The sequence below is a fragment of the Anolis carolinensis genome, chromosome 3, assembly GCF_035594765.1.
Source record: "Anolis carolinensis isolate JA03-04 chromosome 3, rAnoCar3.1.pri, whole genome shotgun sequence".
Classification (NCBI taxonomy): Eukaryota; Metazoa; Chordata; class Lepidosauria; order Squamata; family Dactyloidae; genus Anolis; species Anolis carolinensis.
In genome coordinates, this window is record NC_085843.1 from 86,419,108 (window position 1) to 86,442,786 (window position 23,679).

Here is a 23,679-nt window from a genome sequence, read left to right on the forward strand (position 1 = left end):
GGCCCTCCAGGTGTTTTGGACTTCAACCAGTAGGCTGTTAGGAATTGTGGGAGTTGAAGTCCAAACACCCAGAGAGCCCAAGTTTGCCCATGCCTGCTCTACATGATACAAAATTCCAGTTAAAACAGCAGGTAGCTATCCAGCATATTTTTGAAGAAATTCTGAGAAGACATCACCACCTCTCTAAGCAATTGACTCCATTGCAGAACTCCTCTTCCTATCAAGAAGTTCTTCTAACGTTCAGTTGAAATCTATTCTTCTGTAACATTAAACCATTAGACCTGGTCTTATGTTCTGGGACAACAGAAAACAGGCCTGATCTCCTCTCCATGGCCACCCTTGAGATATTTAAAGTGTGCAATCAGGTCTGTTAGGGAAATCTCCAACATAAGAGTATTTTAAAATACAAAACAGGATACTTAACTGGGCAGTTAGCTCACAGCAAGCAGAAAGTGGCTGTAAAGGAATTCTTGAGATATGGAGGCAAAGATGCAGAGTTCAATCCTTAAAGTTTTGATGGTTTCTTTTAAAAATATAAGAACTACATTTCTTGATATAAAAGATTGGGTTTAAGCTTCTCTCTAATTACATTACTTCTAAGGATCAAACAAAAGGAAAAAACTTCTAAATACAGTAGAGTCTCACTTATCCAACATAAACGGGCCGGCAGAACGTTGGATAAGTGAACATGTTGGATAATAAGGAGGGATTAAGGAAAAGCCTATTAAACATCAAATTAGGTTATGATTTTACAATTTAAGTCACAAAACATCATGTTACACAACAAATTTACAGAAAAAGTAGTAATGCTATGTAGTAATTACTTTATTTACGAATTTAGCACCAAAATATCACTATGTATTGAAAACATTGACTACAAAAATGTGTTGGATAATCCAGAACGTTGGATAAGCGAGTGTTGAATAAGTGAGACTCTACTGTAGTACATTTTCCCAATCATACAGAGTAGAGAGAATTCTGAATGAAAGGGTGGAAGAAAAAGCGTGACTATGAGGTCTTACATCATCAATGAGGATGGGAGGAGAAAGAGAAAAAAAAAAACAGATACATCAACAGACATTCAGGAGCCAGTGTGTGTGTGTGTGTGTGTGTGTGTGTGTGTGTGTGTGTGTGTGTGTGGAGAGGGATTCCCTCAACCTAGTCTAATGCTATCTAGTTGCTTCTCATTGAGGACTGCAGATTTGAGCAGTGGGTGGTTGAATTCCAACAAGGTCAACCCCCAGTCTTCCCTTCACCAAGCTTAGCTTCTTCAACCTCATATGTTTTTACTATAATCTACATAAAGTATTTCATGGCGCAAGTGTTTAGCAGCCGCAGTGGTGCAATGGGTTGAACCAGTGCCAGCTGGACTGCTGACTTGAAGGTTGAGTTGCTGATGTGAAGGTTGCCGGTTTGAATCTGTGAGATGAGGTGAGCTCTCATTTATCAGCTTTAGCTTGTGGGCGCATGAGAGAAGCCACCCAGCAGGATGGTAAAACATCCGGGCGTCCCCTGAGCAATGACTCTTTAGACAGCCAATTCTCTCACACCAGAAACGACTTGCAGTATGTTCTCAAGTTGCTTCTGACATGATTAAAAAAAATTCAAGTGTCTAAAGTAGTCCCACTAAGAAATTTTTTGAAACCACTGGCCTGAAAAATACTGTTCTCTTTAAAAATATATTTTATTCACACACAAAAAACCCCCACAAAATCTACACACAGCAATATAACGGAAGAATATAAACCATCACACAAAATACAAAGACAAAAAAGTAGAAATACATTTCCTAATATAAAAATTCATGATTACTACCACAGTCAATAAACACTGATGACATACAGATCTAAATTACCTAATCCCAAGAGTTTTACATCCTCTGCCTGGTGGTTTTATTTTCTCATTTTTCCACCCCCATTACAAGAAGAAAAGAGGAGCCCCCGGTGGTGCAAGGGGTTAAACCCTTGTGCAGACAGGACTGCTGACCAGAAGGTTGGGTTTCTGTCCTGAAGGTTGCCGGTTCGAATGCGGGGACATGAGAGAAGTCTCCCACAGGATGGTAAAACATCAAACATCTGGGCATCCCCTGGGCCACATCCTTGCAGACGGCCAATTCTCTCATACCAGAAGTGACCTGAAGTTTCTCAAGACGCTCCTGACATGTAAAAAAAGAAAGAAAAACCATTAATATATCCTTTTCCCATAAGATGATACTCTTCTAATTCAAAATGCCCATAATGAAGGTTTGACCCGTCTTTGCTTAAGAAACATAGTAAGTCTTTCTTCAAATTGTTTAGAGATTTCTCCTTGATTAAAAATACTGTGTTCTCTGATAAGCCACTAGGATGGATCACTTTGCTGGTTTTCCATTGGATACCCTTGCCTCCTGAAATGTATTGTCAACAGAAATAAAATACATAGTGGAAATATGACCAAGTGCCTTTTAAACAAAAAAGTTACAGAGCAACCCTAACTTAGATGCCATTGGTTATCAATGGCCAGCCACAATGAACAAATGTCTAGATTCTAACTGGCAGCTAAACCTGAAAGTAAATAAAGGCATAAATCCAATTATTAGTCCCAAATAGTGCAATTTCATTGAAAGAATCAGAATGACATGAATGTTAATGTACCATTCAGTGGTTGAGTCAATGGATCTGCTCTAGTTGGGATTTGCAATTGGATTTAGGCCAAAGAATTTGTTAGTGTTTGTAAGGTGTGTCTCCATGTGAAATATCATTGCAATTGAAAAGTTGACTAAGCAGATAAGGGCACAAAGACAAATGGAAGAATGCGGTTCTTTCAGACTTGGTAATGTTTTACTAGCTTTATTTATTTATTTAATGTATATCCCATCTTCTCCCAACAATGTGATTCAAGACAGCTATGAACAAATTCAGCATTATGAGCTGGAAAGCTGTGGACAACCAATTTCAGAGACTTACAAACAACCTTGAATGATTTTTTACAGATGAACATTGAATAATCTTCTGTGCATTGGAACCTTGTATGATCATTTATTTCTTATTGTGTTTGATCTCCTTTGAGTTGATTTGTTATTCTTATACATATATCAATATTTGTTAAGTAAATGAACGGTTAGAAATCACATTGATGTCAGAAACACACCTCTTTCAAAATAATGATAGGGGAAGAGAAATGTAGAAACCAAATGTTTTGTTTACATTTAGTTAAAACAGTGTTCAGAATGTGTTAAAATACACAAGGTGTGTATAGCTTCCAACAGCAACACAACTGAATTGTAACAACACAAACTGAAACCATTTTGTAGAGTAATTTGAGTTTTCTCATCTAAAGGGATTGATGTTTGTTAAAGGAGTCACCTAAAGATTGCTGTAGAGAAGAATGGTTTGCTGAAGTTATCTGAAACTAAATGTTATATGAAGGATTACCACAGGTATTTCCTATACAGAGAATTTGTAACATTCTCTCAGCTAAACACTGAATTTTCATAAATATGAAAATGGTTTGCTAAGGTTATCTAAAACTAAAAGAAAGTTAAAGTAAAGATTATTACAACTGATACTTCATTTACATGGGTCTTAATATACCCAAAGGCACAAGATACTGTTTGATCTGGGAAATGAATCAGAGTCAGCCCTGGTTAGTACTTTAATGAATACCAAGTGCCGTAGGCTACATTTCAGAGGACTGAAATGACAAAACTACTTGTGAGTAACCCTTACTTAAGAAAGCTCTATGAAATTCATGGGGTTGCCATAAATTGATAGGTGACTTGAAGGCACATTGACATTTTATGTTTACGTAATTGCTATCAAGTCAACATTGACCTATGCCGATCCCATGAATGATAGAGTCATCCTATCCTCAACAGCCCTAGGGATAATAGGGAAACTCCTAAGAAGGCCAGACCTGTCAAGGCCAGTACTGGAAAGAAAAGCAGAGAGGGATAGGATTTATCTCGTCCTTCTCTTTCTTATCCTGTTCCACCCATCCAATCTAGATTAAATCAGACCCCTCCCCCCCAAATTATGAATTATATAAACTGTATAAATATATGAAGACATGGCTCCATTGGAACCTACAGTGAGCACAAGCATCTTGTCTTGCAATAACCTTTCCTAAATTGCTTTGGAATATTGCCCAACACACCGAGGACCCCAGGAAATATTCCCTCCAATTTCCATAATACCCTTACAATGAATTGAGAGATGGGATGGTAGCACACAGTGAACTCATGTCAGAGTTCCTTGGAAGTGGATCATAGCTGAACAGTTTCTGCACCAATCGGGAGCTTGCACAGGAATCTGGAATAGCTCTCAAATGAAGTAAAAATGCTCAGTATTCACAATTGTAGTGTGTCAGTTTTTGGAGTGCTTTCTCCACTGACATTCTCTCTGGCCATTGAGAATAAACCTGACTTTGCCTTCAACCCATCTGTGTCTTATTCGGCCTTCTGGGAAGCTGGACACACCAGGCCCTATTGCGGAAGCTGAAATCATATAACATAGAGACCAGCATACCATCACCCTGTCCCCTCCCCTTCTCCCCTCCCACCTGAATAAGGGAGGATTGCTAACTTCAGCCATCCTGTCAGTCTGATTTCCTCCCATTGACCAAAGATTTGACAGCTATCTAACTCTGACTTCACCTGTGTTATGAAAGTCCCTATCAAAAATATTGTAGAGCTCTAGACCATTTCCCTAACCAATGCAAATGCATTTAACAAAACTAAATAAAATATAAATACTTGAAAAAGTATAGAAAGTATCCCCCAATGAGCAGAGAATCTCACATCTTCAGATATTTAAATGTGCAGTTTTCCACATACATACACAAAATGTAAATGGGTTTAGAAACATGCCCTGATCTTTACATCTTTAATAGAACAGGGCTTACATTTACATTGAATTTAATATAATGTAACACACACACAATCAGCAGAGAATTCCAGGTCTTTGTTATTTGAATATGCAAATATATGCATACTGAATGTGACAAAAAGATGACACTACACTTTTTGGAGGGTGTCAAAGTAACTACCTTCCAACCAACCACCTCAAATCCAATTCAGGATACATTGGAAAAAAAGAGAAAGAAAGAAAGAATTATCTTAGAAATTGTGGAGTAAAACGGGCTTTAAAATAATCAAATTATAGCCTGTAAGCATCTAAAAGTAATGCTTTCACTTCAAAACCACAAGAATCACATATATTGGAGCAGTACTTGGACTGAGGTAAGAAATTGTGTTCTGGAGGAGACATACTATCCTTAGCTAGAGCTGTTTTGGAAGGCATGACGAATTGCATTTGGGTGTCATCAGCATACTGATAATGCTCTGCCCCATGCCTCCAGATGAATGTCAGGGGGGATGACAGTTGACAACCCTGCTGATCAAAAACATGGCACTTCACTTCTATGTGCCCTGGTTTCACTGCATATTTATTTTTCTACCCTTCCCTGAGTCAAAACAGAAATCTGACTCCTTTATGGAGGAAGTCATTTGGCTTGCTCCCTTTATAATCTGCAACAGAACTTGATAAAGTCCATATTGTGGTACTACCTTCATGTCAGAGTGCTTCTGCCAGAATCAGTCTATAGTTTTTCTTCAAACTGCAGACACATCAGGCCTTCCGCTTGTCAGGGAAAAGAAAATCGATAAAATCACAGCAATAAAATTTGATTCTCCATTTGAGAACACTAAACACCACTTTGGAATTTCAAACATGTCCCTGAATATCTATCCAAAGTGTAACTCATAAACTCCTCCATTCGAAGAGAGCAGTGAGTTCACCAGGCAGCCTTTGGAACCTGTTTTACTGACAATGCTTCTACCACGCATTTGGAAAGCTTGATAAAGTTCATTGTTAACATTAGAGGTTTCATCCAGCACCATGTTGGTGGTAAGATTCTGAGACATGTAGTCCAAAAAGTGACTTTCCCAAGCCGTGTATAAACCTCTCATATATACTCATGTCTAAGCTGACCTCATGTATAAATCAAGTGTAAGTTTTGGGGTCAAAATTATGGATTTTTATATGACCCATGTATAAGTCAAGGGTCATTTTGTGGAGTAGAAAAAGCACCAATGTTGTCTCAGGGGGATTAGCAACCCTTGGCTGCTGCTGCCACCACCATTTCATGTTTAGACATCGAAAAAGGCAGGCAACGGCATCACAGTGGACAGAGTAATGGGTGTCAGTACTTCTTTTAGGTTCTCCCAGAAAGGACTACGCTCTCACCTTTTTAAGTACAGGCAGTCCCCAAGTTAAGAACAAGATAGATTCTGTAGGTTTTTCTTAAGTTGAATGTACTTGTAAGTCAGGAGAGGTACATTTTTAAAGTGTAACTCCAGCCCTATATATATGATGCCCCAGTTCAGAAGATTTCACCTTACTTTTTGTCCCTGTGATAATCGGATTTTGAAAAAAATGGCTTGTTGTAAAAACAAGGATTAGTGATAAAGCATCAGTGGAGATACATTTTCTCCATGATAACTCTTTCAGGAGTGAATTTCCCTTTCTAGAGGTAAGCTTCTCTCACTTCCTGTTGTCCCACCCCCGTTCTTAACTATGAGTCATTTGTAAGTCGGATGTTTGTTTTTTAATTAAATTTTCTTCATTTATATAGGAGTATATACCTGGTATGGGCAAACTTTCTAACTTGGAGGTTAGAATGGGGTGGATGGGCTAGGAGGGAGGAGGCTCTCCCCAAGCCCTCTCCCTGCTCTTTCCATCCTCTTCTCTCAGAAAGTGAAGGAAAGACAGGAAACTTTTGGATCCCAAAAGGGTTAGCCTTGATCAGGATGAGATGGTGGATAGGAGAGAAAAAGTGACCCTGTATTGCCGACTCCTGATATAGAATCCTAGAATCCTAGAGCTGGAAGAAACTCCCAAGGGCCATCCAGTCCAACCTCCTGCCATGCAAGAAGGCACAATCAAAGCACTCCCGATAGGCAGCCTCTGTGGAAAAGCCTCCAGAGAAGGTGACTCCACCACACTCCCAGGCAGCCTACGCCACTCTCCAGGAAGTTCTTCCTAATCTTTTCAGTTGAATTCCCTTTTCTGTCATTTGAAACCATTGCTCCTTTGTGCCCTGGTCTCCAGAGCATCAGAAGGTCAGTTTTCCTCCTTCTTCTCAATGGGACACCCTTTAAAATATTGAAATATGGTTCTCACGTTCCCTCTCTAGCTTATCTTCTCCCAGTTAAACATCCCTCAGGAGGAAAGGAGGAAGGAAAAAGAGAAGGAAGGAAGGGAGGAAGAGCAGGATGGATGGATGGATGGATGGATGGATGGATGGATGGATGGATGGGAGGGAGGAAATGGAGGGAGGGAAGGGAGGGAAAAGAGAAGGAAGGAAGGATGGAAACGAGGAAGAGCAGGATGGATGGATGGATGGATGGGAGGAAATGGAGGGAGGGAAGGGAGGGAAAAGAGAAGGAAGGAAAGACCAAAGGGAAGGAAGGAAGGAAGGAAGGAAGGAAGGAAGGAAGGAAGGAAGGAAGGAAGGAAGGAAGGAAGGAGGAAGAAGAAAGAGCGCGAAGGAGGGAGGAAAGAAGAAAGGAAGGAAGAACGAAAGGGTGGAGGGGAGGCAGGGAGAAAGAAGGAGATGAGGGAGGGAGGAAAGGAAAGAGGAAGGAAAGAGGGCCTGAGAAAAGAGCCCAAGGGGCCACATCCGTCCCCCATCCCTGAGTTTGCCTATACCTGGTATATATAGTACCTTTCTCATTGGTGCTGGAACACAGCTAAAAAGCGGATTAAGGGCCACGTTGAAATGTTACGTTTGGCCAAATCTTCAAAACATCAAAGATAATACTCAACTTTGTCAGGGAAACATGCCAGTCTGTGACTTCAAAAATATATAGTATATTTTTAGCAATAGATGGTCGTACCCTTTCCACATATGTTATGAACTGGCAGGATAAAGGTAGCTGTAGTGAATTAAACCTTAAGAACGTGATTAAGATAAATCTTCCACAATTCTACCTTCTGGTCTATATAGTCCATTCTCGGGCACAGGACAGGCACATGTGAGAGGAAGCACTGTTCTACTGGGGGGGGGGGGGGTGACGACAATTACAACAGATATATGGTGAACCAACATAATGAATCCATGAGTAAGAAATTTATAATAGCTTTCTTATGTCAGCATAGTAATGCATCCTGATTTAAGCATATCAGTGTCTCATTGCCTCATTATACAAATTAACCTCCTGCCAGACTGGCAGGCCTACTAATTAGATTTCATTCTTCACCACCATCTTCTCCATGAAGACCTCGTAAAACATTATCATTATCGATCTCCTACAGAGTGAGACACATTGCATAGCCTTCACCCCACTCTGAGAAACAAACCCCTGTCTCCTGGTGAGAAGCATGACATGAAATGCTTCATCTTATAGATTCAAAGCAATGAATAAACCACTCATTAATGTACGAATCCCATGGTTGGCTCATGCCATACGAGTGCATAAGGTGCAGAACAGGACACAGGATATACAGAGCCAGCTCTCATCTCTTATTGCGATCAGCAGTATCATCCAAAAGTGATATCCTGGCACCCTTACAATCCATTATTAAAGAGGCAAAACTCTTTGTCACACTAATGAACAACAAACCTACAATGTGACTTCTAAATAAACACAATCCTTCCCTACGAGGTATCAATTTATTCATGTTTCAAAAGCACTGCTTAGGAGTGTCACACGCTAAAAGGGCATAGTATGAGAGAAAGAACTATAATATTTTAGATGCCATTTATATTTTTATGTAGCAATGATCACTATAGTCAATAAAAATTAGCTAGGAGCTAATTAAAATCAAAGTCAACAACTGCTAAGCAAGATACAATGCAGACTCTACGTCAGACTTGTAGTCTCTCAGGTATTGTTGAACTGTAGCTCCCAGCATTCCTCACAATTGAGGAATGCTGAATAGGAGTTGAAGTCTGAATAACAATGTAAGCTATGCAGGGATTGAGAAGAAAAGATTTTTAGTTGTCATTTCAAGCTGCAGGGCGGTGGATACCAGTGATTTGGAGTGGGATTTTTGGAAAATGGCATTTATAACCTTTTGGAAAACACCTTTTGGAGAAGAGCCAAAAAACCCTTTAGAGTAGAATCTTCTCTTGTGGTATACATACAACCAGATATAAATATGCTAGGCAATAGTTTCAGTTGTTACACTGAATAACCTGTTATCTCTGATCTGTTAGGAAAACAGTGCATAAAAATAGCAGAGCTTTACAAGTGCTTTTCAGTGCCCAATATATATATACTCCCATAAAACAGCTTGTTTTATATCATGCACTCATGAGACAAAAATGAAGTTGGCTTGGATAAAAATAACATATTTGGTGTACTCACAACCTTCATGTGTTTTGTATATACAGGTACAAAACTTATCAGTCCAGTTTCAGATATGTTTGAGATAATTATCTGTGCTATCTGGCCAGGACATCTCTTGCAGTAAAACATCAAGCACATGTGTGACCTGAGGTCTGAAGTAGTCTGTGGTCTGTCTGTTGGCTGTAGTAGTCTATAGTGATAATGTGGTAGGCAGCCCTTTTATAACTTCTCACGAACCATAGAGTAAAGGAAGCTGCATACCAGAAGCAGGATCATAGATAAACATTACTAGAGAAAGCTTGAAGAAGGTTGTCATTTCCAGCAGAGGGGATGGGAGTTCAGACTGGGAGTGAATTATGGGACTGTCATAGTTCACTATCACCATGAGTTCAATGTGCATTAAATGACATTTATCTACCACATGTAGCTCAGAAAAATTACAGCAGAGTCTCACTTATCCAACATAAACGAGCCAGCAGAACATTGGATAAGTGAAAATGTTGGATAATAAGGAAAGATTAAGGAAAAGCCTATTAAACGTCAAATTACGTAGGTGGATGTGAATTTTGTAAATTGTATGTTGCTCATCCTGCTTATGACGAGAACTGCTGGTTGAATTCCTTATTGTGATATATTTTGTTTTTAATTGTTTGTAAATTGTGTAGTTCTTTGGTTTCATTAAAAGGTGATCATTTACAATATGCAATATGAAAAGGACAGAATGCACTGGCATTATATGAATAAAAGTGATTTGGTCATGTTCACATTAATCTCCTGGAGGGTGGCATTTCCCTATTCCCCTTTGGGGGCTCTGGAACTGCAAGGAGTCAGATATGGAGTGATGTGGTATAATAAAGCAGCATTAACTCCCAGTTTTTCTTGAGGTTCAGTCCCACTTTGTAAGCATAGTTTTAATCTCATCTGCTTTCCCATTGCCCTGGGGTATTTGAGTGCTTAGGATATGAATATTCTGATAATGGATAATAGGCTAGATGCTGTGTAGGCCGGATGCTGTGCCTGACGGGAAAAGTCTGTGCCAGCCATGTCTCGCCCCTTCCGGCGGGGGCCCAACATGTGGAGAGGTGCACTGACTGCATTGGATAATACATAATGTTGGATGAACGAAGGCTGGCTAAGCGAGACTCTACTGTACTTCGGCAACTACACTTCCCAGGATCCCCAAGACAGAAAGACGATTATGTATGCTGGCTGATACATTCTGGGAGATGCAGTCCAAAAAGATATTTCCCAGGCTCTGGTTTCAAATTTGTCTGCTCCATTGCCCCAGGACTGCAAAATCAAAGGGGTTGCAAAACCCTTCTTGCTCATGGATGATTTCAGGTAAAGAAATTGATTCGAGAGTTCTGCATACACTAGGGTTACCAAGTGAACTAAAAGACAGGGCTCCTGTATCTTTAACAGTTGTATAGAAGAGGGAACTTCAGCAGGAGTTGCTGAGAAGAAGGGGAAAGCTGAGAAGCAAAATCTGTTGGAATGCTCTCCCCTACGCAACTGTTACAAGCACAAGAGCCCTGTTCTTTATTCCACCTACCAATCCAATACATACTTACGGTACTTGGAAGTCAGTCGTGCTGAATTCAAAGGAGCTTATCGACCTCTGGTAAAGGATCCCTTTGGGGGAGTCTCCTTTGGGGGTATAAATAAATACAACAACAATAATAATATTAATAATAATATTAATATGAAATCCAGTATGTCTATCTTGTTTGCTGTGTCATACAATAAAATAATAATAATAGATCATGCTTTGAAATGGTACTACTGAGAAAATACTGTTCCCAAACTGCATCCATACAAGGAAAACTAAGTAGCCCATATAGGGCCCAGATAGTTGTTCTGACATGGTTACACTTAATTTTATCTGCATTATTGTGACAAATGTGCTTTTCATCTTTACATGGTCTTTCAAAACCAATGTTGTTGCTTCTTCGTGTCATTTCCTGGTTAAAATAGCAAAAATGGGCCAGTCCCAAATCTCTGCAAACTCCTGAGATGATGAAAAAACAAACAGATGTCTGGATTATTTCACTGTCACCTTGACCTATCTGTTTGGGAATTTTCCCCAAAACAGCAGAGTATTTAAAAGTGCAAAAAGAATACCCAGTAGAACATTTAGCTCACAGGAAGCAAAAGCAATATAGTGTGACTGTAAATAATTATTGTGATTAAAAGTTTCAAAAGGTTTATTCAAACGTAAGAATTACATTTCTTGATAGAAATTGATTGGGTCTAAGCTCTCTGTCTAACTCTATGTCTAAGTTCAAACAAAAGAAAAATATCTAAAGACTACATTTTCTCATTTACACACAACTAGAAAGAGACAGACTGAAAAGATCAGAATGAAAGCGAGGGGAATGAATGAATGACCATGAGGTCTTAAAACAAAAGAATATGCATCCTGGAGAAGTTCCATGGATAGAGAATGAGAGAAAACAGACACTGCTGGCATTCAGGATTTTTTTTTTCCATATCAGGAGCGGCTTGAGAAACTGCAAGTCACTTCTGGTGTGAGAGAATTGGCCATCTGCAAGAACGTTGCCCAGGGGATGCCCAGATTTTTGATGTTTTACCATCCTTGTGGGAGGCTTCTCTCATGTCCCTGCATGGAGAGCTGGGGTTGACAAAGGGAGCTCACCCACTCTTCCCGGATTCGAACCACTGACCTGTCGGTCGGCAGTCCTTCCAGCACAAGGGTTTAACCCATTGTGTCACGAGGGGAGGGGGATTCCCTCAGCCTAGCTTAATTCTATCCATATACTTTTCATTGAGGACTACAGACTTGAGCCATGTGGGGTTAGATTCCAACACTACCCTCCCCTCTTTTTGCTACAAGAAGCGGGCTACATACCCTTGATTGAAACCTCAAGATGTTGGGGGACAAGGAATTTGTTAGTTTATAATCTTCTATGGCTAAATCCTCATCCTTACTCTTATTTTCAACCATGACTGTATGCACAAGAGCAAGTGGAAGAAACAGCTGGATCAAATTTAATGCTAAGTAATAAGTAATATTTATTTAGCCTAATTTATCACAGATCAGCTTCTGGATATTGAAGACCTAAGTTTTTCTCTTCTATGAAAAGCTAAAGGAACTGAGAAAAAAGAGGAGAAAAAAAGACAAAAAAGCAGCACAAATTAGGTTCAAAAGGACAGAAAAAGAGTGTAAATGATGAGTTAGGTATCATTGTAGCCACTTTCACTAAGTATTTTACAGTTTTCTACTAGTTTTGGGTGCCACTCCATGACCAGTACACAATCAAGGTCAGAATCTTAATTTCAGTTCCCATCTGTACTTCAGCTGAGTGTACCACCAGCAAGCAAGAGTCCAAAAGTGGCAGGCTAAAACCCGGAACCTCAAGCCATGGCTGATACCGAATGAGAAACTCCCTCCTGGGTACACAGAAGACTGGACGACTTGAAAGGTGCTGAACATACTCTGGCATAAATGAGTCCATGACATGAGTGTGTGGAGAAGAGCAAACTACAGACCACCTATTACAATGCAGTCTGAGCCCTGTCACATGCACAACGGAAGACCTTCTTGCACCAGAGGCATTCCAGATGGCCAAAGGACATTTAGTAGAATGCCAAGTTTTTATCTTAATTTGTGTTTTTAAATACATTACAACTATACCCTCAGTTGGCTTCTAATACAATAAATAAATAAACCATCAGGCAAATCCAAACAGAGCTAAAACGACAATGTTTATGCCAGATGTTCCTCAGTTTATATTTGTAAATCGCAGAATGCAAGCAAACATCTGTTTCCACTACTGTGATATCCAGCCATTAGCAGCACCTTTTTGTTAGCACTTTAAAGGTGGTTTTTGTTGCTGTCAATCCAATTGTAGCCCTTTCCTTGGAAGTATGCTTCAGCTTTGCTTCTTTTGTTCACCTCCCTTATTGGTAATGTTCTCCCTCATTCCTCAAGTCCCACCTCTCCTCATTCTTTTGGCCATGTTGTCAACCAGACCAGGCCATATTTTTTGCTGACATTTGGTACCTGGAGCTCTGTATCATAGAGCAACCACAGTGAAGCTGCTGTTTGGAAACAGCAGCTTCACTTGCCCTCTCCCCTCAATCTGCTAGAAGGGATGTTTTCTGACAGCAGAAAGGAAGTAGTTCCATTAAGACAATGGGGCTTATGACTGAGTAGATATGTATTGGATTTCACTGCATAAAACTTCAAAAGGCAAGGAGAAATTGAAAAAAAATTCTCCATCTTTGCCCCCTCTTTACGAGTGAGGAAGGACACTACTAGCCTCTCACATCAACCAACCCTGTTTACCAAGTCTGGAATGAGGAAGGTTGCTGCATGGTGGGTTTGCAGAGGGAACCATGTCAGCAGGTGTGGTTTCTGGAGAGTAGGAGAAGGAAGCACCTCTGGCCACTTTCACCCCCAGGCCTGACCCAAGTATACCTCCCATAACGTCACACACTTTATAAGTGAAGAAAAGAGTTAGTTCCTTTGAAGTAAGTGGAGCTTACTTCTGAGAAGACACACAGTGGATTGTACTGTATAAAATCTGAAAAGGCTAGGTGTAATTGAAAAATAAGCATTTCTCCTCCTCCTACGGATGTTTTTCCCCTTTCTGCTAAACTGTCCTTTTAGATTGCCCTCACTCCCCGGTATGGTTCAGGTTATTTAAAGAACTGTGCTCTCCCATATGAGATCTTCTGGGAAAGGCCTGATTCTCTGTGTTGTCGACCGCGTTTTAGGGGATCGGGGCCCTTGAGGAGAGACCCGATCCGGTCCTGAGAGAACGGACCTTGGCGGAGCCAATAGGAAAATATGAGCCGCAATACAACCTGAAGCCGAAATGAAGACGGTCCGCCAAAGTTGAAGGAAAATCCGCCAAGGAGTCTTTATTGAGCAATTCAGCTGAAGAGGACTCTAGTAGCGATCATTCGGTCTACTAGGGTACCATACAATCAAAATAAAGCCATATTTATACAAAATTTCAGTCTGACAGCCCTTTGAATTTCCCGCCCCGCTCCCCCGCCCATCTGATCGTTGATAGGCTAGAAGGTTGAACGAGGCGGGCTTTCATTTCCCGCCTTGCTCCGTTGGCCCAATAGGAAGCTGCCTTTTGTCTCTACGCGGGCCAATCAGGAAAGAGAAGGCGGGAGTTATTGAAACAATGAGGTGACAGGGCAGGAACTATCAGATTAAGTCCTGCTAGACCGATTTTTAAAAGGTGCTTAATTTATTAATGGCAGCAATCAAGGGTGTCCGGGTTTCTGTCACGTATACAGATTTTTAGATATGCCTTGGGGTGTCAGAGGTGGAAGCAAAGATGGGTGGTGATGAGCCATATTGACAGGCTCTGCAGGGCGCCTTCCTGAGGTGTCCTGGTTTTTCCTTTGGATGAGATATGACAATGTTTGCCTTGGGGCGAATCACCTTTAGGTCAACACTCCGAATTCGGCAACTCAAGCCCTTTATTGTCCATGCAATTTGAATTTGATTGGGTTTAGCGGGGGCAGATTATCCTTTTGTTTTTGGGAAGGGAAGCCTGGGTCATAGGAAATGGGATAAGTTCTGGGGTTCAGGTTGAGTTCAAAATATTTCCTATTTGATTTCATGACCTGACAATTATATGAAATAAAATGAAAAATAAAATAAAGTTGGAATATAAACCATGCTGGGAAAAATACATAATTTCCGGGGATCCCAAAGAGTACAAATACATATAGGCAGATAGATAGATTTCATGGAAATAAGGGAGAATCCATAAAAGTGAGTTACATTGCATAAAGGGGAATCATGAATGATATAAACAATTGAAAATATTTGATAAGAACGAAGTTAATAACATCTGGAGAACCCAGCATGGAAATTCATAAAAGTGGAGTTTTAGCAGCATGATTTTACAATTCATGAAGTCAGCCCAACAATTAGAAATTCATATAACAGTGATTCATGAGGGTGTCCAGGTACATAGAATATGAAAATTCACGGATACATTGGGAAAAGAGTTCATCTGTGGTGGAAGGAATTCATAGAAATAGCATGGGGAAGAGGTACATGTGAGTTGCAGTCTTTGGAAGTATAGGATTTCATAAGTTCAGGGGTAGGTTTGGGGAAGAGTGTTCTTCTCATTCATAAAACTATGAAGGTGTGAATGAAACGTGGAGGGCGCCCGTCCAGGCACCCTCCTGGCAGCTGTAGAGAGGGTGAAGGTCCTTGGAGAACTATGTCTCCCCAGCGGGAGAGCGATCCCCCATCCACAGTTCACAGAAAAGGACCAGTGATCTCTTAAAACCATCCCGCGGGTCGCGGGGAGAGGAAAGTCCGGGATAAGGCTGGAAAAGAGCAGTCTGGCTTGAAAAGAGCAGTCGGTTCCGTTTGACAGTCAGCTGATGAGGTGCCGAGAACTGGACCGATTTTGGTTCCGCTGGTGGTCCTTGGGTCAGGAGCCTTAGGAAGGGTTAGATCTAAAAGAAGAGCGTGCTAGGGGTAATTTTGATAAAGATATGAGCCAATTTGTATCGTCCGCCGTATTAACCTATGGCGGGGGAGCCTCAGCCAGAGTTTAAAGGTCGGACGGGTTAGAGAGAGAGAGGGGGGGGGGGATTGCGTGCAAAAGAAGGAGTCAGGGAAAGACACAAAATAACCAGATAGAGAGTGTTATTGTTAAAAATGAATGCTACTTTTATTGGGGGGATTTGTTACATAGTTCAGGGAAGGGGAAAGTGAAGAAAAAAAGATCTTTTAATAATAGTCTGCTGCGGTCCCGCTCTGTTCCTTTGGTGATGGATCTGCGGAACTCTCCGCTGCGGGTTCAAATCAATTTGAAAGCTGGCGCTACGGACATCATATCCCCACTCGGGAGGGCGGGGCGAAATGGGAGGGGCCCATTTCTCCCCTGCCCTACCGCATAAGCATTGTAACCTCTCAGTGGCAGCATGGCCATCTGTTGAGAGGGGTTCGAATTGTTCTTTTTGCGACAAATTTGGAACAGAGCGGGTAAATGCGACCAGCAGCAGCTTATTATTAGAAGAAAGAGGATTACAGTTAGAAAGATGAGAAATCCTTTCCTCAACCAGTCTAAAGAAGGGAGCCAGTCGGTCAGAAAACTAAGATCGAAGCCAACCGTCTCTCTAATTCCCGATGCTAAATCATTCAAGCCCTCAATGGTTTTATGAATTATAGGAGTCTGGTCTGTCAAATTAAAGCAGCACATGTGCTTTACGCTCTCGCAGCCATAGTGGTTCTTCAATAAAAGGAAATCAATAGCTGCCCTGTTATCCAACACAGCTTCACACAGCTCATGCATTTCTTTGGCCACTGAAGCCAAGGCTTGAGAGGTATAGTTGATGTTTTTGACCAGAGCGCAGGCCAGATGTTTTATGGCCCTATAATTCATGGCTGAGGCCACTCCAGGAGTGAACAATGCAGCTTCCAAAAATTGAGGAATGCCCTTAAGTACCACCGAGGGGTCGCAATTTGGATCCAAGTTTTGAATGGATCTGGCCTTCCGACTCAAAGTGTGTGCCAGTTCCAAGTCGTTTTTTGAAGGCATAAAAAGAGACAGCCTACCCAATGCACAATTCCCCATGGAGGTATTGGCTGGTAGATAACCATAGGCTGTCTGTCCACACAGAAAAAACCATCCTGGAGGCAGGACCAAATGGGCATTCAAATGAGACAGTTTTTCTATATGGGTGCAATTTAGAGAGTTGTCAATGGGAAATTGGTGGCACTCACCGGTGCAGGTGGGTATTTGAAAACAATTTTTTGCTTGTGGAACATGAGCAAGGCGAATTGCAGCCATGCTGGGTAACTTGTCCTTGGAAACTCTTCCCCAGTTTGGGAGATCTCTGTAGGACATATCCTTAGGGATGTCTTGGAACATGGTATAATTTCTAAAAATTTTCAGGGGTTCTGGAATGCCAATTAAACAAGTGGAAAACAGGTCTGTGGCGGAAACCCCGCTGGACAGGCAAAAGTCTGAGACATTTAAGGCTTTAGAAGCTAACTGTTGCCAGAAGTTTACTTTTGAAGAGAGCCATTCATACAAAACCGGGCTAGAATTGACAGGGGAGGTTAGAGAAAAAATGAGAATTAGGGTTAGCATTTTTAGGGTTAGCACGCTGGACAGCTCCCTGCGGTGAAAGATAGGGAAGAAATAGAGAGGAAAATATAGAGGGAAAATTAGAACTCACAGCTCCTGACGTGGTACTAAGGACAGCTCCCAGCGGTACCGCAGAGCCGGCTTTCCGTGTGGGTGTTGAAATGAGAGATCTGATCAGCTGGCAGGTGAACTTGACAGCTGTCAAGACGAGCTGTCAAATGTTTGTAAGTCCAAAAGGGGTGTTCCTGTGGTGCTAGAGGGATGGGATTTGGAGGGGTCCTTGGAGGAGGTCTTGTGCTTTCGTCTCTGGCGTTTGGTCTTTCTCCGAGCCTCAGGAGGGTGTGGGTCAGGACAGTTTGCGGGCGGCAGGTCCTGAGGAGGTGTTTTCCGGAACAACACCCTCAGGTCGTCTCCCAGCTCAGCAGTCCACAGGTCTTTGTCTTCCTCACCGCTGGTGGGGGCTGGTTCTGGTTCAGGAGCACTCTTGAGCCTGGTGTGATGGATCCTGGCACGGATTCCAGGAACCTTGCAAGCGGTGTAGGAGGTCAGGAGGACTTCGAGGAGGTCGGGATGCCATCTTCACCAGGCGCCTCCTAGTGACCACAACCAGGTCCAGCACTTCCACCTGGGAGGAAGTCCAAGGGGTAGAGAATGCCTCAAGACAGCAAAGAAAAGAGATCACGTGTCCCATCCCCACTCCCCTCCCCCCAAGACCCTATGTGTGGAGGGTTAATTTTGTAAAGAAGAAAAAAAGGGGAAAAAATGGAAATAGATCATTCATACCTTTTGGGACGTTTTCAATACTGAAGGTTCCTTTGGCACCCTCGCAGCCATGTTAGGGCTCCTCACTCGCGCCTGACCCAGTGACCAACAGCGAGGGTCCTGTTTGTGGCTCCATGGGGACGCACCTTTAGCATTTGCCGCCTCTTCTCAGGTGAGGGGGGGGGTCGCCCTTACCTGCCAGCCTTCTCCTGGTCTCGTGGGGGCGCCCTTTCCTCCCTGCAGTTGAAGGGGGATGTTCTTCTGCTCAGGGTCAGCCTTACGACCCCTGCCAGGGATCGGAGCCAGCTTGTGGGTGGGGGCCTCATCACCGTGATGGCACCCCACTGGTTGCTCTTGCCTCATCTGAGCTGGGTTTCTCAGAGTCCCTTTACAGCCACAGGAGCGGATGATGGTCCTGTTAGTCCAGGTCGGAGTGGGGTGCTTTCCATGTGGGGTGCCAGGGTTCCCATTCTACATTTTCCAACGGTCCCTTTTATGCTGAGAGAGTGTTAGTAAAACCCCTAACCCATTGTATACACAGTCATTCAAGAAGAGAGCAAACAAGAGAGAGAGAGACAGGAACAGAAAGGATAGATCAAGGAAGAAAACCATGAAAAAGAGGAACCAAACTTGGTTCCCAACATTTAAAAGACAGACAAAACTCCAAAATCAGGGCAACAAACAAAGAATACTACTCAGAGAACAGGGGAGCCCCAGGCAGGACTCAGCCAGTTCCTGAAGATGGAAGGTTTTCCAAAGATACACAATAACCCCCAGAGAGGGAGAGGCTGAGAGAGAGAGTGGAAGGTTGGGGAGTGGAGGGGTTGGGAGGAGGAGAGAGAAGGGATGGTTGGGGGGGGGGGGGGCTGAGAGAGAATAGAAGGCTGGAGAGTGGAGCGGGGATGAGGCTGAGAGAGAGTAGAAGGTTGGGGAGTGGAGGGGTTGGGAGGAGGAGAGAGAAGGGATGGTTGGGGGGGGCTGAGAGAGAATAGAAGGCTGGAGAGTGGAGGGGGGATGAGGCTGAGAGAGAGTAGAAGGTTGGGGAGTGGAGGGGTTGGGAGGAGGAGAGAGAAGGGATGGTTGGGGGGGCTGAGAGAGAATAGAAGACTGGAGAGTGGAGGGGGGATGAGGCTGAGAGAGAGTAGAAGGTTGGGGAGTGGAGGGGTTGGGAGGAGGAGAGAGAAGGGATGGTTGGGGGGGCTGAGAGAGAATAGAAGGCTGGAGAGTGGAGGGGGGATGAGGCTGAGAGAGAGTAGAAGGTTGGGGAGTGGAGGGGTTGGGAGGAGGAGAGAGAAGGGATGGTTGGGGGGGCTGAGAGAGAATAGAAGGCTGGAGAGTGGAGGGGGGATGAGGCTGAGAGAGAGTAGAAGGTTGGGGAGTGGAGGGGGGATGAGGCAGAGAGAGAGAAATTCAAAAAGGGAAGGGGTTTTGCAGGGTTGCCCAAAGGGATTGGGTGAAAAAAAAAGAGAAAAAGGGAAAGGAGTCTTTGGGGACACAGGATCCTTTAGTTTGAGCTAATTTCAAGATGTGACCTGACGATTTTGAAAGAATACCAGATCAAAGGTCCCACTTGCAAATTGTAACCAACAAAAATGCAAATTGACAGTCCAAAAATTTATGTTCCTCTGGGGTCTTTGGGGAGTTTCTGGAGCTATAGGTAATGTTTTGAAAACAAACAGAAAAGAAGAGGGAAAAAGGGGATTGAACTGTGACTCAAAAATTCAGAAGCAGATTGCTTTTAAAAGGAGGGAGAGAGGGGAAAATAATTCTTTGGAAAACTATTGACCCAATATTCAGGCTTCAGATAAAACAGAGGATGGCAATGGATGTTTTATGGTCTCTGAACAGTCAGTTCCCCCTTTTCCACCATTCCCCCCTCCTTCCCCTGATGGTCCTCATCTCCCCACGGCCCCTCCTTTCCCCCTGTTCCTCTTGACAAAAGGACGAGCAAGAGGAAGAGAGAGAGATTAAGGGAGGGGGGCCAAAAGGGGGGAGGAGTTTTGGGGTGGAATGGGAGAAGGCTTAGAGGGATTTGGTTGGGGGGGGGAAGGATTTCGAGAAGAATGGCTGAGAGAGTGTGACTTGAGAAGAGGAACAGTGTTTTAGATCAGGTGTGTTTCGGGGTGAGAGGGGAGGGGGCTGGGAGCCCTCCTCCACGTTAGACTGGGCTGAACTCTCTGGAGGGAGGGGAATTTCTTGGGGGGGGGGGGATCCCTGAAGTAAGGGTTCCCTTGGAAGGCCAATTTGGGAGTCCTGGATCAGTGTAGGACTCAGGGTGAGGAGAAAAAGTAGGGATAGGGATGGGGCAGAGGGCCTGGGCTGATGGGGTGGGGGAGAAGGCAAGCAAATGTGTCCAGAAAATCCTCTGGAGGAGGGGGTAAGGGGAAAGGGTCTAGAGAGGAATCTTTGGGGGGGTTGTTTTTGGAGCCCAAATCTCTGCATGGGAAGACGTGGACCCCCTCCCCCCTCCAATTCTCTCCCTGGCTTAGGGCCATGAACATCGCGGCATAAGCAAGCTGGGACCACCTGCCCTCCCCATGGCAATGGCTCTGGAGTCTCAAGATGAGACTCTCATCCACACTGCCATGTGGGGGGGGGGGGGGCAAGCTGTTCCCCCTTCAAGGGCCACAAGGGGCCACTTATGCACGCTGAGTTGGCCCAACCTGGCCTGCACCATGTTTTTCGATGCAAACCCACCCCAATTGGCCAGGATCTTACCCAATGGAGAATCCCTGGGGATGTCTGCTGGGGTGGGACACCCTAGACATGTTGAACAAACACCCATCCTTAGCTCAGCCCCTGCCTACACCGACAGTTAATGGAGTAACGACTCACCCAACCGGTAGGATGCAGCTCGTCCTTTCAATAGTCCCCTCCACAAAGGCTGGATGGCTAGCGTCCGTAGAATCCGTAGGTGACCCGGGAGCACAACCGTTCCCCTACCCTACGATCCTTGAACCTGCAATCTGCAAGCTAGACTGCTTCCACACGCTTTTAGGTGCCAGATGTTCCCACGTTTCACCAGGATTTGTTACCGAGCCCTGATCCGAAGTGCAATACCTCCAGAGCTCCTCCCACCTGGGTCTTAACAACGGAACCGGTTCCTTTTCAGGGCGTCCCCTGTTTCACGTTGGCGCCTTTCCTTCGAGGAGCTAAAAATCTGCTTCCTCCTATCTGGCTCCTTTGTTCAGTACCCTGAATCAGATCTAGAGAGAGAAAGGGACTGCCAGAGAAATTTGGATGTGAAATGAGGTCAAATTGTTGGTCGGAGGGCCCTCCTTGCAGCCGTTTCTCTACCCAACCTGTTCCAGAATATCTGGACCAAGGTCGCCGCTTGGAATTTTAGCCTAAAAATTGATTTTTTGGAACTTCCAAGCAAGTCCCTTCGTGGTTGCCAAATTATGTTGTCGACCGCGTTTTAGGGGATCGGGGCCCTTGAGGAGAGACCCAATCCGGTCCTGAGAGAACGGACCTTGGCGGAGCCAATAGGAAAATATGAGCCGCAATACAACCTGAAGCTGAAATGAAGAAGGTCCGCCAAAGTTGAAGGAAAATCCGCCAAGGAGTCTTTATTGAGCAATTCAGCTGAAGAGGACTCTAGTAGCGATCATTCGGTCTACTAGGGTACCATACAATCAAAATAAAGCCATATTTATACAAAATTTCAGTCTGACAGCCCTTTGAATTTCCCGCCCCGCTCCCCCGCCCATCTGATCGTTGATAGGCTAGAAGGTTGAACGAGGCGGGCTTTCGTTTCCCGCCTTGCTCCGTTGGCCCAATAGGAAGCTGCCTTTTGTCTCTACTCGGGCCAATCAGGAAAGAGAAGGCGGGAGTTATTGAAACAATGAGGTGACAGGGCAGGAACTATCAGATTAAGTCCTGCTAGACCGATTTTTAAAAGGTGCTTAATTTATTAATGGCAGCAATCAAGGGTGTCCGGGTTTCTGTCACGTATACAGATTTTTAGATATGCCTTGGGGTGTCAGAGGTGGAAGCAAAGATGGGTGGTGATGAGCCATATTGACAGGCTCTGCAGGGCGCCTTCCTGAGGTGTCCTGGTTTTTCCTTTGGGTGAGATATGACAATGTTTGCCTTGGGGTGAATCACCTTTAGGTCAACACTCCGAATTCGGCGACTCAAGCCCTTTATTGTCCATGCAATTTGAATTTGATTGGGTTTAGCGGGGGCAGATTATCCTTTTGTTTTTGGGAAGGGAAGCCTGGGTCATAGGAAATGGGATAAGTTCTGGGGTTCAGGTTGAGTTCAAAATATTTCCTATTTGATTTCATGACTTGACAATTATATGAAATAAAATGAAAAATAAAATAAAGTTGGAATATAAACCATGCTGGGAAAAATACATATTTTCCGGGGATCCCAAAGAGTACAAATACATATAGGCAGATAGATAGATTTCATGGAAATAAGGGAGAAACCATAAAAGTGAGTTGCATTGCATAAAGGGGAATCATGAATGATATAAACAATTGAAAATATTTGATAAGAACAAAGTTCATAACATCTGGAGAACCCAGCATGGAAATTCATAAAAGTGGAGTTTTAGCAGCATGATTTTACAATTCATGAAGTCAGCCCAACGATTAGAAATTCATATAACAGTGATTCATGAGGGTGTCCAGGTACATAGAATATGAAAATTCACGGATACATTGGGAAAAGAGTTCATCTGTGGTGGAAGGAATTCATAGAAATAGCATGGGGAAGAGGTACATGTGAGTTGCAGTCTTTGGAAGTATAGGATTTCATAAGTTCAGGGGTAGGTTTGGGGAAGAGTGTTCTTCTCATTCATAAAATTATGAAGGTGTGAATGAAACGTGGAGGGCGCCCGTCCAGGCACCCTCCTGGCAGCTGTAGAGAGGGTGAAGGTCCTTGGAGAACTATGTCTCCCCAGTGGGAGAGCGATCCCCCATCCACAGTTCACAGAAAAGGACCAGTGATCTCTTAAAACCATCCCGCGGGTCGCGGGGAGAGGAAAGTCCGGGATAAGGCTGGAAAAGAGCAGTCTGGCTTGAAAAGAGCAGTCGGTTCCGTTTGACAGTCAGCTGATGAGGTGCCGAGAACTGGACCGATTTTGGTTCCGCTGGTGGTCCTTGGGTCAGGAGCCTTAGGAAGGGTTAGAACTAAAAGAAGAGCGTGCTAGGGGTAATTTTGATAAAGATATGAGCCAATTTGTATCGTCCGCCGTATTAACCTATGGCGGGGGAGCCTCAGCCAGAGTTTAAAGGTCGGATGGGTTAGAGAGAGAGAGGGGGGGGGGATTGCGTGCAAAAGAAGGAGTCAGGGAAAGACACAAAATAACCAGATAGAGAGTGTTACTGTTAAAAATGAATGCTACTTTTATTGGGGGGATTTGTTACATAGTTCAGGGAAGGGGAAAGTGAAGAAAAAAAGATCTTTTAATAATAGTCTGCTGCGGTCCCGCTCTGTTCCTTTGGTGATGGATCTGCGGAACTCTCCGCTGCGGGT

At 43.5% G+C, this 23,679-nt stretch overlaps 1 long non-coding RNA gene across 1 annotated transcript in view; it reads right to left on the minus strand.

Moving 5' to 3' along the window:
- Positions 1–1,107: 1,107 nt before the first annotated feature.
- The window catches only part of LOC134297494 (uncharacterized), a 52,114-nt gene continuing 29,542 nt past the window's right edge, over positions 1,108–23,679 (minus strand). The window contains exons 2-3 of the long non-coding RNA XR_010004252.1: positions 10,903–10,978; positions 1,108–2,155 (exon numbers count right to left, since the gene is read on the minus strand). This is a non-coding gene — a long non-coding RNA (uncharacterized LOC134297494). The remainder of the gene's footprint in view (positions 2,156–10,902; positions 10,979–23,679) is intronic.